The following is a 12706-nucleotide window of genomic DNA, read 5'->3' as shown; positions in this document are numbered from 1 at the left end:
GTTTAAACCCAGGGTGAGGGAGCCCCTCTGTACGGAGTTTGCATGTTTACTATGGGTTTCCTCTACGTGCTCCGGTTTCCTCCCACAGTCAGAGATGTGAATGTGAGTGTGAATGGTTGTCTGTCTCTATGTGTCAGTCCTGCCTCTCGCCCAATGTCAGCTGGGATAGGCTCCAGCCCCCAGGCGACCCCTATCAGGATAAGGGGTTACAGAAAATAAATGAATGAATGAATGATTAATGTAAAAGCAATTGTAGGGGCATCAGTGGCTTAGTGCATTGAGCAGGGGCCCTGTGTACAAGGCTGTTGCCGCAGCGGCCTGGGTTCGACTCCAACCTGTGGCCCTTTGCTGCATGTCATTCACACTCAACTGTCCTATCTATAAAGGCAAAAATGCCCCAAAAAATATCTTTAATGTAAAAGCAATTGTCAAGGTATCGTTACTTTGATTCACACATCTGAAAAGGTGAGAGGAAGTATAAACTTTTTAAATTCCACCCCTTCTCTATAAGTCATTGAGCAAAAGAAACTTTTCCTTATATTGATAAACTTATACCTTAGGCTTTTCTAAATATGCAGTTATTACCATTTAACTTTGTCACACAAAAATAGCCCATGTAAATATTCAGTCACTGGCCACTTTATTAGGTACACCTGTTTAGCTGCTCCTTAACATAAATAGTTAATCAGCCAATCATGTCATGTAGACATGGTGAAGATGAGCTGCTGAAGTTCAAACGGAGCATCAGAAGGTAGGTAGGTAGGTAGAATGATGAAGAAAGGTGATTTAAGTGACTTTGAACGTGGCATGGTTGTTGGTGCCAGACGGGCTGGTCTGAGTATTTACTGGGATTTTCAGCACAACCATCTCTAGGGTTTACAGAGGATGGTCCCAAAAAGAGCAAATATCCAGTGAGCCAAAATGCCTTGTCGATGCCAGAGGTCAGAGGAGAATGGCCAGACTGGTTCAAGATGATAGAAAGGCAACAGGAAGTCAAATAAGCACTGGTTCCAACCAAGGTGTGCAGAAGAGCATCTCTGAAGCAACAACACCTTGTCCAACCTTGAAGCAGATGGGCTACAGCAGCAGAAGACCACACCAGGTGCCACTCCTGTCAGCTAACAACAGGAAACTGAGGCTACAATTCACCAAAACTGGACAATAGAAGATTGGATGGATCCATCCTGCCTTGTATCAACGCTTCAGGCTGCTGCTGCTGGTGTAATGGTGTGGGGGAGATTTTCTTAGTACCAACTGAGCATGGTTTAAACACCACAGCCTACCTGAGTATTGTTGCTGAGCGTGTCCATCCCTTTATGACCACAGTGTACCCATCTTCTGATGGCTACTTCCAGCAGGATAACGCACCATGTCACAAAGCTCACATCATCTCAAACATGACAATGAGTTCAGTATGCTCCAATGGCCTCCACAGTCACCAGATCTCAGTCCAATAGAGCACCTCAACTGTGTGATGCCATCATGTCAATATGAACCGAAATCTCTGAGGAATGTTTCCAGCACCCTGTTGAATCTATGACACCACAAATTAAAAAGAAGGTCCAACCTGGTACCAGCAAGGTGTACCTAATAAAGTGGCCGGTGAATGTATAATATTAATTACTGAGTATCTATCTTGTAAAATATAAACCCGTCTTAGTATATAATATTATAAACAATTATCTATGAAATGTAAACCTGTCTAAATGTATGATATTTACATAAATATAAATATATATTACCAATCACCTTTGCCTAACAAAAAAATACAAATATATCGAAATCAACTTTTTATATTTTCATATACAAAATATTAATATACATAATTCTTTCAGTATGTATATATGTGTACACTTACATACCTATAAATGAATATCTACTGATCAATGTTTAAACATGTATATTATTGTAGTAGAAATAAATCTGTTTAAACTGAATTATGAGAGAAAGACTGTCTCTGAACTGAATCTCTGAATCTGTTTTAATCAACCAGTGAAAACAGTGGAAAATTCAGGGGGAAAAAGAGCTCAAAATATTACAAAAACGCTTACTCACCTTCAGCAGAGATGGAAAAAAAATAGTATTGACGACAGCAAAATTCCAATTCCCCCAACCGCTCGGGCGCCGGACCAAAGGGCAGCCCCCTCACTCTGACAACTCTCCACTTTGTGCATGTACAGGTCCTGTTTGTGCATGTGTGTGTCTTTCGGACCTGTGTGTAATTGACAAGCAAGACTGAAACATTGAATTTCCCCTCAGGGGGATTAATAAAGTAAATAAACTTAAAGCATATGACTTAAACATCCACTAAAAACTAAAAACATCAGATGTGTGTGGAGCAATGAGGGGACTGTGACGTTCCTCACATTCATACATGAAACAAACAGAAATGTCATATTTCCATCACAATTTCTTCTCTTACGCCTTTTTTGTGCCAGCTTTCAAGAGCGCAGTGGCAGGTTGTGTCTGAGGTTGCTAAGCAACCTCAACAAGCATCGTGTAGCCTGTTTACCTGAAATCCTGAGTGCAGAGCTGATCTTCTTCCAGGAGTGTGTGGACCTAGCCAGTGTGTAGTGTGGGGGCAGCACTGAGCTGCTCTGTAGTGAAAATAACCACCTTTAATTAACATACAGTGACGATGTTCAGTTGCCCCATGTGCTTTCATTGTAGCTCGATCTCCGGACCAATTTCAAAAACTGTTGTCATATCAGTCTCTTTGATCGAGTTACACTGGGAAATAGGGTCCAGGTTGAAAAATGCCAAAGTTATCCTTTAATGTTATAGTAACAAGGCAACATGCAGTGAGCTGTGGGTATTCATGTGATTTTAAATAAAGTCTTAGCTCACATAATAAAACCTCTAAAAACTCACTGAGTTGCCACCAGTGACCCGCTTGAGCTACCATAGTTCTAAAATGTTTAAACCTTTGTCAATATGGAGATGGTACATATTGTTAGCTGTTAGATTCTCCACAAGTCAGTTGTTCAGACATGACTCACGTGCTGACGTATTGCGGTAAGCGAGTTGTGTCATTTCCGGTGTTTCTGTGACAGTGTCTCTGTACTGCTCTGGTGAATTCTGCTAGCCTGCTTTCTCACCTCAGTTGCTTTAACGCTGCTTTAACGTCTACTTCAAGTCATAACCCACACTGGTTCTGTTTAAGCACTTATAGCTCTCCTTCTTTCTACGACTTTCTCGCTAATCTCTTAGCTGTTGTTTGCACGCTCTTAGCCTTGTTAGCTACTTTAGCTTAGCCATGGCTTCTCCTTCTCCTGCTCTTTCTTGCCCGGTGTGCCAAATGTTCAGTTATGCCTCTGCCTCCTTTAGCGACAGTGGTAATTGTAATAAGTGTAGCTTATTTGCTGCGTTGGAGGCGAGGCTTAGTGAATTAGAAGCGCGGCTCCGCACCATGGAAAACCATTCAAAAGCTGCGGTAGTTAGCCAGCCCCCTGTAGCCGGTGCGGAGCCACATAGCATAGCCTTAGCCTCTGCTAACTGTCCTCCGGTAACTCCCGTTCAGCCGGGAGGTTGGGTTACGGTTCGCCAGAAGCACAGCTCCAAGCAGAAGCCCACGGTTCACCACCAGCCTGTTCACGTTTCCAACCGCTTTTCCCCACTCAGCGACACACCCGCTGAGGATAAAACTCTGGTTATTGGCAGCTCTATTCTGAGGAACGTGAAGTTAGCAACACCAGTGGCCATAGTCAAATGTATCCCTGGGGCCAGAGCGGGCGACATTGAATCAAATTTAAAACTGCTGGCTAAAGCTAAACGTAGATTCAGTAAGATTGTTATTCACGTCGGCGGCAATGACACCCGGTTACGCCAATCGGAGGTCACTAAAATTAATATTGCCTCGGTGTGTGAATATGCAAAAACGATGTCGGACTCCGTAGTTTTCTCTGGACCCCTCCCAAATCTGACCAGTGATGACATGTTTAGCCGCATGTCATCATTTAACCGCTGGCTGTCCAGGTGGTGTCCAGCAAACGATGTGGGTTTTGTTAATAATTGGCAAACTTTCTGGGGAAAACCTGGTCTTATTAGGAGAGACGGCATTCACCCCACTTTGGATGGAGCTGCTCTCATTTCTAGGAACCTGGCAAATTTTATTAGTAATTTAAATCCCTGACAACCCAGAGTTGAGACCAGGACAGAGAGTTGCAGTCCTAAACGCCTCTCTGAGCTTCTAGTTCAGTTACCCAGCCAGGGTTTTCATAGTTTTATACAAACGGTGTCTGTCCCCCGACCACCTAAATTATTTAAATCTAAAATTAAACAAAGAGGAGTTGTGCATAACAACCTCATAAAAATTAAAACCTCTTCTGTGACAGAAAGACAAAACAGGAGAATTAAATGCGGACTGTTAAATATCAGGTCTCTATCGTCTAAAGCAGTGTTAGTAAACGAATTAATATCAGATAATCATATTGATTTACTCAGTCTCACTGAAACCTGGCTGTGTCAAGATGAATATGTTAGTCTAAATGAGTCCACTCCTCCCAGTCATAATAATACCCACATTCCTCGAGGCAGCGGCCGAGGAGGGGGAGTTGCAGCCATTTTTAACTCTAGTCTGTTAATCAGCCCTAAACCTAAACTAGATTATAATTCATTTGAAAGCCTCGTTCTTAGTGTTTTACATCCGACCTGGAAAACCTCGCAGCCACTTTTATTTGTTATAGTGTACCGTGCTCCTGGCCCGTATTCTGAATTTGTATCTGAATTCTCAGAGTTTTTATCCAGTTTAGTTCTTAAATCAGATAAAGTTATTATTGTAGGCGATTTTAACATTCATGTCGACGTTGATAATGACTCCCTGGCTACCGCGTTTATCTCATTAATAGACTCCATTGGCTTCAGTCAGGGTGTACATGAACCCACTCACTGTTTTAACCATACCCTCGATCTAGTTCTGACGTATGGAATTGAAATTGATAACCTAAAAGTCTTTCCACAGAATCCCTTGCTATCAGATCATTATCTGATTACTTTTGATTTCTTTTTACTCGATTACACGCCACTTAGCAACAGTTACTATACTAGATGTTTATCAGATAGTGCTGTCACAAAATTTAAGGAAAAGATTACTTCGTCTTTAAATTCAATACCAATACCTTCAGTAACAGAGGTTTCCCGTGCCGACTTTAACCTCTCCCAAATTGATCATTTTGTTGATAGCGCCGTAGGCTCGCTGCGAACAACGCTCGACTCTGTAGCTCCTCTTAAAAAGAAGTTAACAAAGCAAAGAAAGTTTGCTCCTTGGTATAACTCTCAAACCCGTAGGTTAAAACAAATATCGCGAAAATTTGAAAGGAATTGGCGATTAACCAAACTGGAAGAATCTCGTTTAATCTGGACAGACAGTCTCAAAACTTATAAGAGGGGCCTCCGCAATGCCAGAGCAAACTATTACTCAGCATTAATAGAAGAAAACAAGAACAACCCCAGGTTTCTTTTCAGCACTGTAGCCAGGCTGACTGAGGGTCAAAGCTCTATTGAGCCTTGTATTCCTTTAGCCCTTAGCAGTAATGATTTTATGAGCTTTTTTAATGACAAAATTCTAACTATTAGAGGCAAAATTCATGACCTCTTGTCCTCAGATAGTACCTATCTAACCTCAAACACAGCTGTAGAATCTAATATATATTTAGATTGCTTCTCCCCAATTTCTCTTCAAGAATTGACCGCAGTGATTTCTTCATCTAAATCATCAACGTGTCTCTTAGACCCCATCCCAACTAGGCTACTTAAGGAGGTCTTTCCTTTAGTTAACACTCATATATTAGATATGATCAATATATCCCTATTAACAGGCTATGTACCACAGTCTTTTAAGGTAGCTGTAATTAAACCTCTCCTAAAAAAGCCCACCCTGGATCCAGAGGTGTTAGCCAACTATAGACCAATATCTAATCTTCCCTTTATGTCAAAGATCCTTGAGAAAGTAGTCGCAGACCAGCTGTGTGATTTTCTCCATGATAATAATTTATTTGAGGAATTTCAGTCAGGATTTAGAGTGCATCATAGCACTGAGACAGCTCTAGTTAAAATTACAAATGACCTTCTGATTGCTTCAGACAAAGGACTCGTCTCTGTTCTTGTTTTATTAGATCTTAGTGCGGCGTTTGACACAATTGACCATCAAATTCTACTGCAGAGACTGGATCACTTAATTGGCCTAAAAGGTTCAGCACTAAGCTGGTTTAAATCTTATTTATCTGATCGTTTTCAATTTGTTGACGTTCGTAATGAATCATCCTTACGTACCAAAGTTTGTTTTGGAGTTCCGCAAGGTTCTGTGCTCGGACCAATCCTATTTACTCTATATATGCTTCCTTTAGGTAACATCATTAGAAATCACTCTATAAACTTCCATTGTTATGCGGATGATACACAGTTGTATTTATCGATGAAGCCAGAAGAAAGTAATCAATTAACTAAACTCCATAACTGCCTTAAAGACCTAAAAAGAAAATTGGATGAGCACCAATTTCCTGATGTTAAATTCAGACAAAACTGAAGTTATTGTTCTTGGCCCCAAACAACTCAGAGACTCTTTATCTGATGACATAGTTTCTCCAGATGGCATTGCTCTGGCCTCTAGCACTACCGTAAGAAACCTCGGAGTAATATTTGATCAAGATTTGTCTTTTAATTCTCATTTAAAGCAAACCTCACGGACTGCATTTTTTCATCTGCGTAATATTGCGAAAATTAGGCCTATCCTGACCCGAAAAGATGCAGAAAAATTGGTCCACGCTTTTGTTACCTCAAGGCTGGATTACTGTAACTCTCTATTATCAGGTAGCTCTAGTAAGTCCTTAAAAACTCTCCAGCTAATTCAGAATGCAGCAGCACGTGTACTAACAGGAACTAAGAAACGAGATCATATTTCTCCTGTTTTAGTTTCTCTGCACTGGCTCCCTGTAAAATCCAGAATTGAATTTAAAATCCTACTGTTAACTTATAAAGCTCTAAATGGTCAAGCTCCGTCATATCTTAGAGAGCTCATAGTGCCATATTATCCCACCAGAACACTGCGCTCTGAGAACGCAGGGTTACTCGTGGTCCCTAAAGTCTCCAAAAGTAGATCAGGAGCCAGAGCCTTCAGCTATCAGGCTCCTCTCCTGTGGAATCATCTTCCTGTTACGGTCCGGGAGGCAGACACCGTCTCCACATTTAAGACTAGACTTAAGACTTTCCTCTTTGATAAAGCTTATAGTTAGGGCTGGCTCAGGCTTGCCCTGTACCAGCCCCTAGTTAGGCTGACTTAGGCCTAGTCTGCTGGAGGACCCCCTATAATACACCGGGCTCCCTCTCTCTCCCTCTCTCTCTCTCTCTCTCTCTCTCTCTCTCTCACTCTCATCCTATTACTGCATCTTGCTAACTCGGCCATTCTGGATGTCACTAACTCGGCTTCTTCTCCGGAGCCTTTGTGCTCCACTGTCTCTCAGATTAACTCATATCACAGCGGTGCCTGGACAGCGTGACGTGTGTGGTTGTGCTGCTGCCGTGGTCCTGCCAGATGCCTCCTGCTGCTGCTGCCATCATTAGTCATTAGTCATACTTCTACTGTTATTATACACATATGACTATTGTCACACAAGTATACTGTCAGATATTAATACATACTTTCAACATATTGTACCACAGTAGCCAGAACTATAACTATAATATTATTACTTTCATTAATGTTGTTGTAAGCTACTGTCATTACCTGCATCTCTCTCTCTCTCTCTCTCTCTCTCTCTCTCTGTCTCATTGTGTCATATGGATTACTGTTAATTTATTATGCTGATCTGTTCTGTACGACATCTATTGCACGTCTGTCCGTCCTGGAAGAGGGATCCCTCCTCAGTTGCTCTTCCTGAGGTTTCTACCGTTTTTTTTTTTTCCCCGTTAAAGGGTTTTTTTGGGGAGTTTTTCCTGATCAGCTGTGAGGGTCATAAGGACAGAGGGATGTCGTATGCTGTAAAGCCCTGTGAGGCAAATTGTGATTTGTGATATTGGGCTTTATAAATAAAATTGAATTGAATTGAAATTCAGTTCAGTTTACTGACACCATGAGCACCAAACCATGATTGATTCAGACTCATCAGGTCGTGTTCCTTCTCCTCTTATATTTTGTTTATTCACAAATGAATGTCAGAGGATTTGTCTTTAAGTACGTGGGTGACTCTGTTATTATAAGCTTTCTGAATGGTTTGGACAATGATCATGGCCCTGTACTGGATGGATCTGTTTATTGGTGTGACAAATATTTCCTCCAGATTAATGCGTCAAAGACCAAGGAGATGTTTATTACTTTTCAGAGGAGGCCCTGCCTTCCTGCATGTGAGATCAAGAGGGAGCTGGTGGCAACAGTGCAGCAGTACAAGTATTTGGGCACTGTCTTAGATGACAAGTTGAATTCTGATGTGAACACTGACATCATCTGTAAGAAGGCAAACCAACAGCTGTTCTTGTTAAGGAAGCTGAGGAGTTTTGATGTAGATGGGACGATCATGAAATTGTTCTATTCTGCTCTTATGGAGTCTGTTCTTTCTTTTAACATTGTCTTTTGGTTTGGTAATCTGAGCCTAAAAACAAGAACAAGATGGAAAAAGTGGTTAAGTTGTGCTGCAGGATCACTGGGGTTACTCTGAATAACCTCCAGCATCCATGTGAAGCGAGGGTCACCTCTAACTGTGCGTTCAGACCAGAAGCTTCCAAAGAGGCAAAGTCTCTCGTGGACGTCCAAGAAGCACGACTGTCAAAAATATTCGTGGCAGCTTTGGTTTGCGCTCTAGTCGCTCATCATGTGAATCATTGAACGTTCGATTGTGCTTGTCAATTTAAAGGAGCCCCAAAGTTACATGGCTTGATCTCAGGGACCCGCTTCATAGAAACACATCAGCATTCCGATTGGTTGCCACCAGACCGTGTCAGAGCTCATTACCATAAAGTTGAACGCGTTTTAACTCCCCTCTGGACCGCTCCAGTCGCTTTGATCGCCGAAGACTCGCGGCTGACGACCAGGTCGCCCAAGTCGCCGGGCTCTCATTGAAAATGAATGACTTCTGCCGCTTTGGAAGCTCTGGTCGCTGTTGGTATGAATGTACAGTAACGCTTGGTCTGTTGTCTCAGACTCTCAACATCCCCTCTGTGTTGAGTTTCAGACGCTTCCATCAGGCTGATAACCATCATCTAACAAAATGTGCAAAGCCTGTTCTGATAAAATGAACCTGGAGTAAAACCACATGTCTCCTTCTGGCTCACCAAGAATTCATAACTCACATGCAGTGACACTTCCTGAGTATAAATCTGGACCTTCACCAAACGCACGTGTCCTGCTTGAACTGTCGACCACGTCAACAACGTTTTAAACTGTAAACACAGAGACAATAACTGGTGTCGTCACATATAAACTCACCTTGCACACTGAACCAGTCATTCACCACCTGAACAATGCTCGTGTGGTACCGGCACTTTTATATCCCTGAAGAAGTCCAGAGACCAATATAAAATCTGAGCATAACTCAAATGATCCTGTGATTATCTGATGATGTCATTATCAGAAAGTCTGCAGCTTTCCATTGAAACTAGAGAGCCTGTATTTGGGCGCCCTGCCTTTAGACAATGTTCCCTTTAATTAGGGAGATCTGTTTCAGATCCTAAGTGCAGCCGGCAGGAAAGCCGTCACTAGAAAGTGGCTCAAACCAGAAATACCTCCAGCTGATGACTGGACTGATGTTATATACGACATCTTTAGGATTGAGAGGATTACTTTTTATATCAGACTGCAACAGGACAAGGTTTTGAAATCTTTTATGGTTTTCTTATCCTTTTTTGTAAAGTGATGAGAGTATCATGAAAACACAACCCAACATTCTGGTTCTGTTTATTAAGCTTGGTTTTGGTTTTTGTATTTGTTTTTCTATCTTCATACCTGTATTTATATTTACTTTACTTCTCCTGTTTAGCTTCTGTGTTTTCTACTTTTGACTCACTTTTATGCTACCTTCTGCTACAACTGTGTTTTACAGATGGCTGGATGATGACGTTGTCTGTTTGGACCTTGGTATAACTCAATAAAAAGAGAATTAAATAAAGTCCACAGCAGTGGAGTAAATGAGCAGCACCTCCTAAAACAGTCCAGTCCTACCTTGATGTGAAGTCTGGACGCTGCGTCTCCTGGTCCAGTTTGGAAGTATTCCACATGCCATGATGAAGATGGAGGGAAAGATGTCAGGAAAACGATGGTGCTGATAAAATACTGGAACAAGAGAGAGAAATAATTCACTTAGCTTTCTTTCAACAACAGTCGGTTTATCTTGTGCAGGTAATCAGTGTGAGTTAAAACTATTCACTGTTAAAATCTCAGTGACGTCCCAAATAAGACTTGAGGTAAGGTAAGATAAGATAAGATAAGATAAGATAAGATAAGATAAGCAATTGCAATACAAAGTTAGAGGAGTGCAGATACAAAGCGTGAAATATACGAGGACTAAAATAACAGCAGAAAAAGCAAATGTATATTTGATTTAATGTGTTGAGAGTCGGGGCTGTCTAACATCATCTGGGAGGTTATTCCAGGTTTGTGCTGCGTGATAACAAAACGCTGCTCCAACAAGTTTTGTTCGAATATTTTTTTTAATCTTTATTTTAGGATTTTCAATGTCAAACAAACGCTCAGTACATCATCTCAACAACTCAGTCACAAATATCTTCACAGGTAGAAAAACATAAAACAAGTCTGGACTTCAACATTACTGATAAAATAAAATCCATATCCACAGTGACAGAGGGTTTACTGCTACTCAGTTAGACTGTTACAATTCACTACCCTAGATCCTCCAGTACAGGGCTCCAAATTCTGACTAATATTTAATCTGATTAAAAACCTTCACCTTTCTAAATACAATACATTCATCAGCTCTCTTATCCACATATCACATGTTGGTGCACAGTCTGACTTCCACAGAAGTAGAACAGTTTCTTTGCCACAACCAGACCAATGTAGACTATCAATAGAAGTATTTGGTGCTTTTATTATGTGTAATTTGATCTGCTTGTGTTTGCTGAAGTAACTTGTTTGTTTAAAGTGTGTCAGGCCAAACCACCCTCATCCCTAGGTTTAATTAGGGGTTCTTGGTGATTCGTACAGTCTTGTGACTCCATATAAAGGACATGATGAGTGAGTCCAGCTGTTAAAGGAAGAAAGAGGGATGAAAGATGGGATGGCTTGGAAAAGGAAGAGAAATCATTTATTTCCCAGCTAAAGAAATATGGAGAGTTTTCCAGAGTCTTATTCTGCCAGTTAACCAGTAAAAGCTCCTCTGTTTGTTTTGTTACCGTAATTCCTGGATAAGTGAAGCTGCTGTCGGCTTATTTGAAAGGAACGGTTTGCAGAAACTGTTCATTAACATCTGCAGAAATGGGCATCAACTCACTTTTTTCCCCACTTAATGACAAATCCTGAAAACATGCTGAAGCTTTTATTAAGTGAGTTTTGTTCTAATATAAACTAAATATAAACTAGATAAGTGTAACCTGCAAAATATATAAAAACTAACAGTATAAAACAAAAAAGTGACTTCAGACTCCAGCTACACGTTTTATTCAGGAACTGTTTAAATGTTTTATATCGTCACTTTAAAGCATCAAAATGTTTCTGTCAGGTTGGAGCATCAACTACAGGGTTTAGTTTAGTTGTTTGTAGTTGGCCAGTCATTTCTCTGCTTTCATTAAATCTGTATTAATGTGTAGAATTGTCTCAAACATTTATAGAATATTTAAAAGACAAAAACATGTCAATAAAGTGATGTAAAGTTGATATTAAAAAGGGTGGGACTCAGAGGCAGGTGTCTACTTTGTCTCTGGATCCTGTCAACACCACCTCACCTCCTCCTTCCGTCATCGGTGAGCCCCCCTCCGGACTGAAGGTGAGTCCCACTCCGCCTCCATCTGCAGCTCCATCCGTTTATTTCTCCTCCTTCACCGGACACACAAACCGGGATCTGCTAACAACAGCATCATGTCAGGTCTCTCAGAGTCAGTAACATCCGTAAAATCCGTTACAGCGGGACAACAGACTGGCTCCGAATGTTAGCAGGTGAAATAAATGACACTATATACCTGGTTACAACTGAATATGGTCTCTCACAGCCACCTCCGTTTGACACCAAGCTCCAAAACATATTGAAGCTAACTGCTGCTCAGCAAGCTAACGTTACACCACTGATTTCTCATCAAGCTACTTAACGTTACTTTAAGTCACTGATATTGTGCTCAACAAATCACTGTACAACAAATGACCACTGATATGGTGACACAATCATTCACAACAATACCCGGAAGTCCCTTGAACAGAAAACAAGTTAGTCCAAAGCTTCACAGACACAAAAATGAACGTATATTGTCGTAGTTTAACGGAGTTTGTAACAGACAGCTGAAACACAAACAGCTTTACAGCAGCACACTGGAAACCACATGTGGGTTCAACAACTCCAGTTTGCAGGGGCTCCACAAGATGGCGCCGCTGCCACAAAAATCAAACCTGATGGAAACAAAGCGCAGTGGGAAAAGTAACGTTACAGCCTGCGTTACATTACCAACAGGATAAAGTAGTTCATAGCATGATGGGGAAATATAACAGTGATTAATAAAGTATGACATTAACAGCAGTAACAGTCACAGGACTCTTTTACCACCAACAATCCCA

General features: G+C 41.2%; 1 long non-coding RNA gene across 3 annotated transcripts in view; it reads right to left on the bottom strand.

The window, feature by feature from the left end:
- Positions 1-12453, bottom strand: part of LOC144464322 (uncharacterized) — a 59573-nt gene extending 47120 nt beyond the window's left edge. Inside the window, exons 1-4 of one of the 3 annotated variants that reach the window (XR_013492073.1) lie at positions 12121-12453; positions 11887-12002; positions 10148-10258; positions 1963-2212 (exon numbers count right to left, since the gene is read on the bottom strand). This is a non-coding gene — a long non-coding RNA (uncharacterized LOC144464322). Of the gene's footprint in view, positions 1-1962; positions 2213-2510; positions 2598-10147; positions 10259-11886; positions 12003-12120 lie in introns of those variants that run through there. The other 2 variants (XR_013492074.1, XR_013492072.1) reach the window with 2 other exon arrangements.
- Positions 12454-12706: the final 253 nt, after the last annotated feature.

The sequence above is a fragment of the Epinephelus lanceolatus genome, chromosome 9, assembly GCF_041903045.1.
Source record: "Epinephelus lanceolatus isolate andai-2023 chromosome 9, ASM4190304v1, whole genome shotgun sequence".
Taxonomy (NCBI): Eukaryota; Metazoa; Chordata; class Actinopteri; order Perciformes; family Serranidae; genus Epinephelus; species Epinephelus lanceolatus.
Note: the sequence above shows the minus strand (reverse complement) of the source record. Positions and strands in the feature narration are given on the sequence as shown.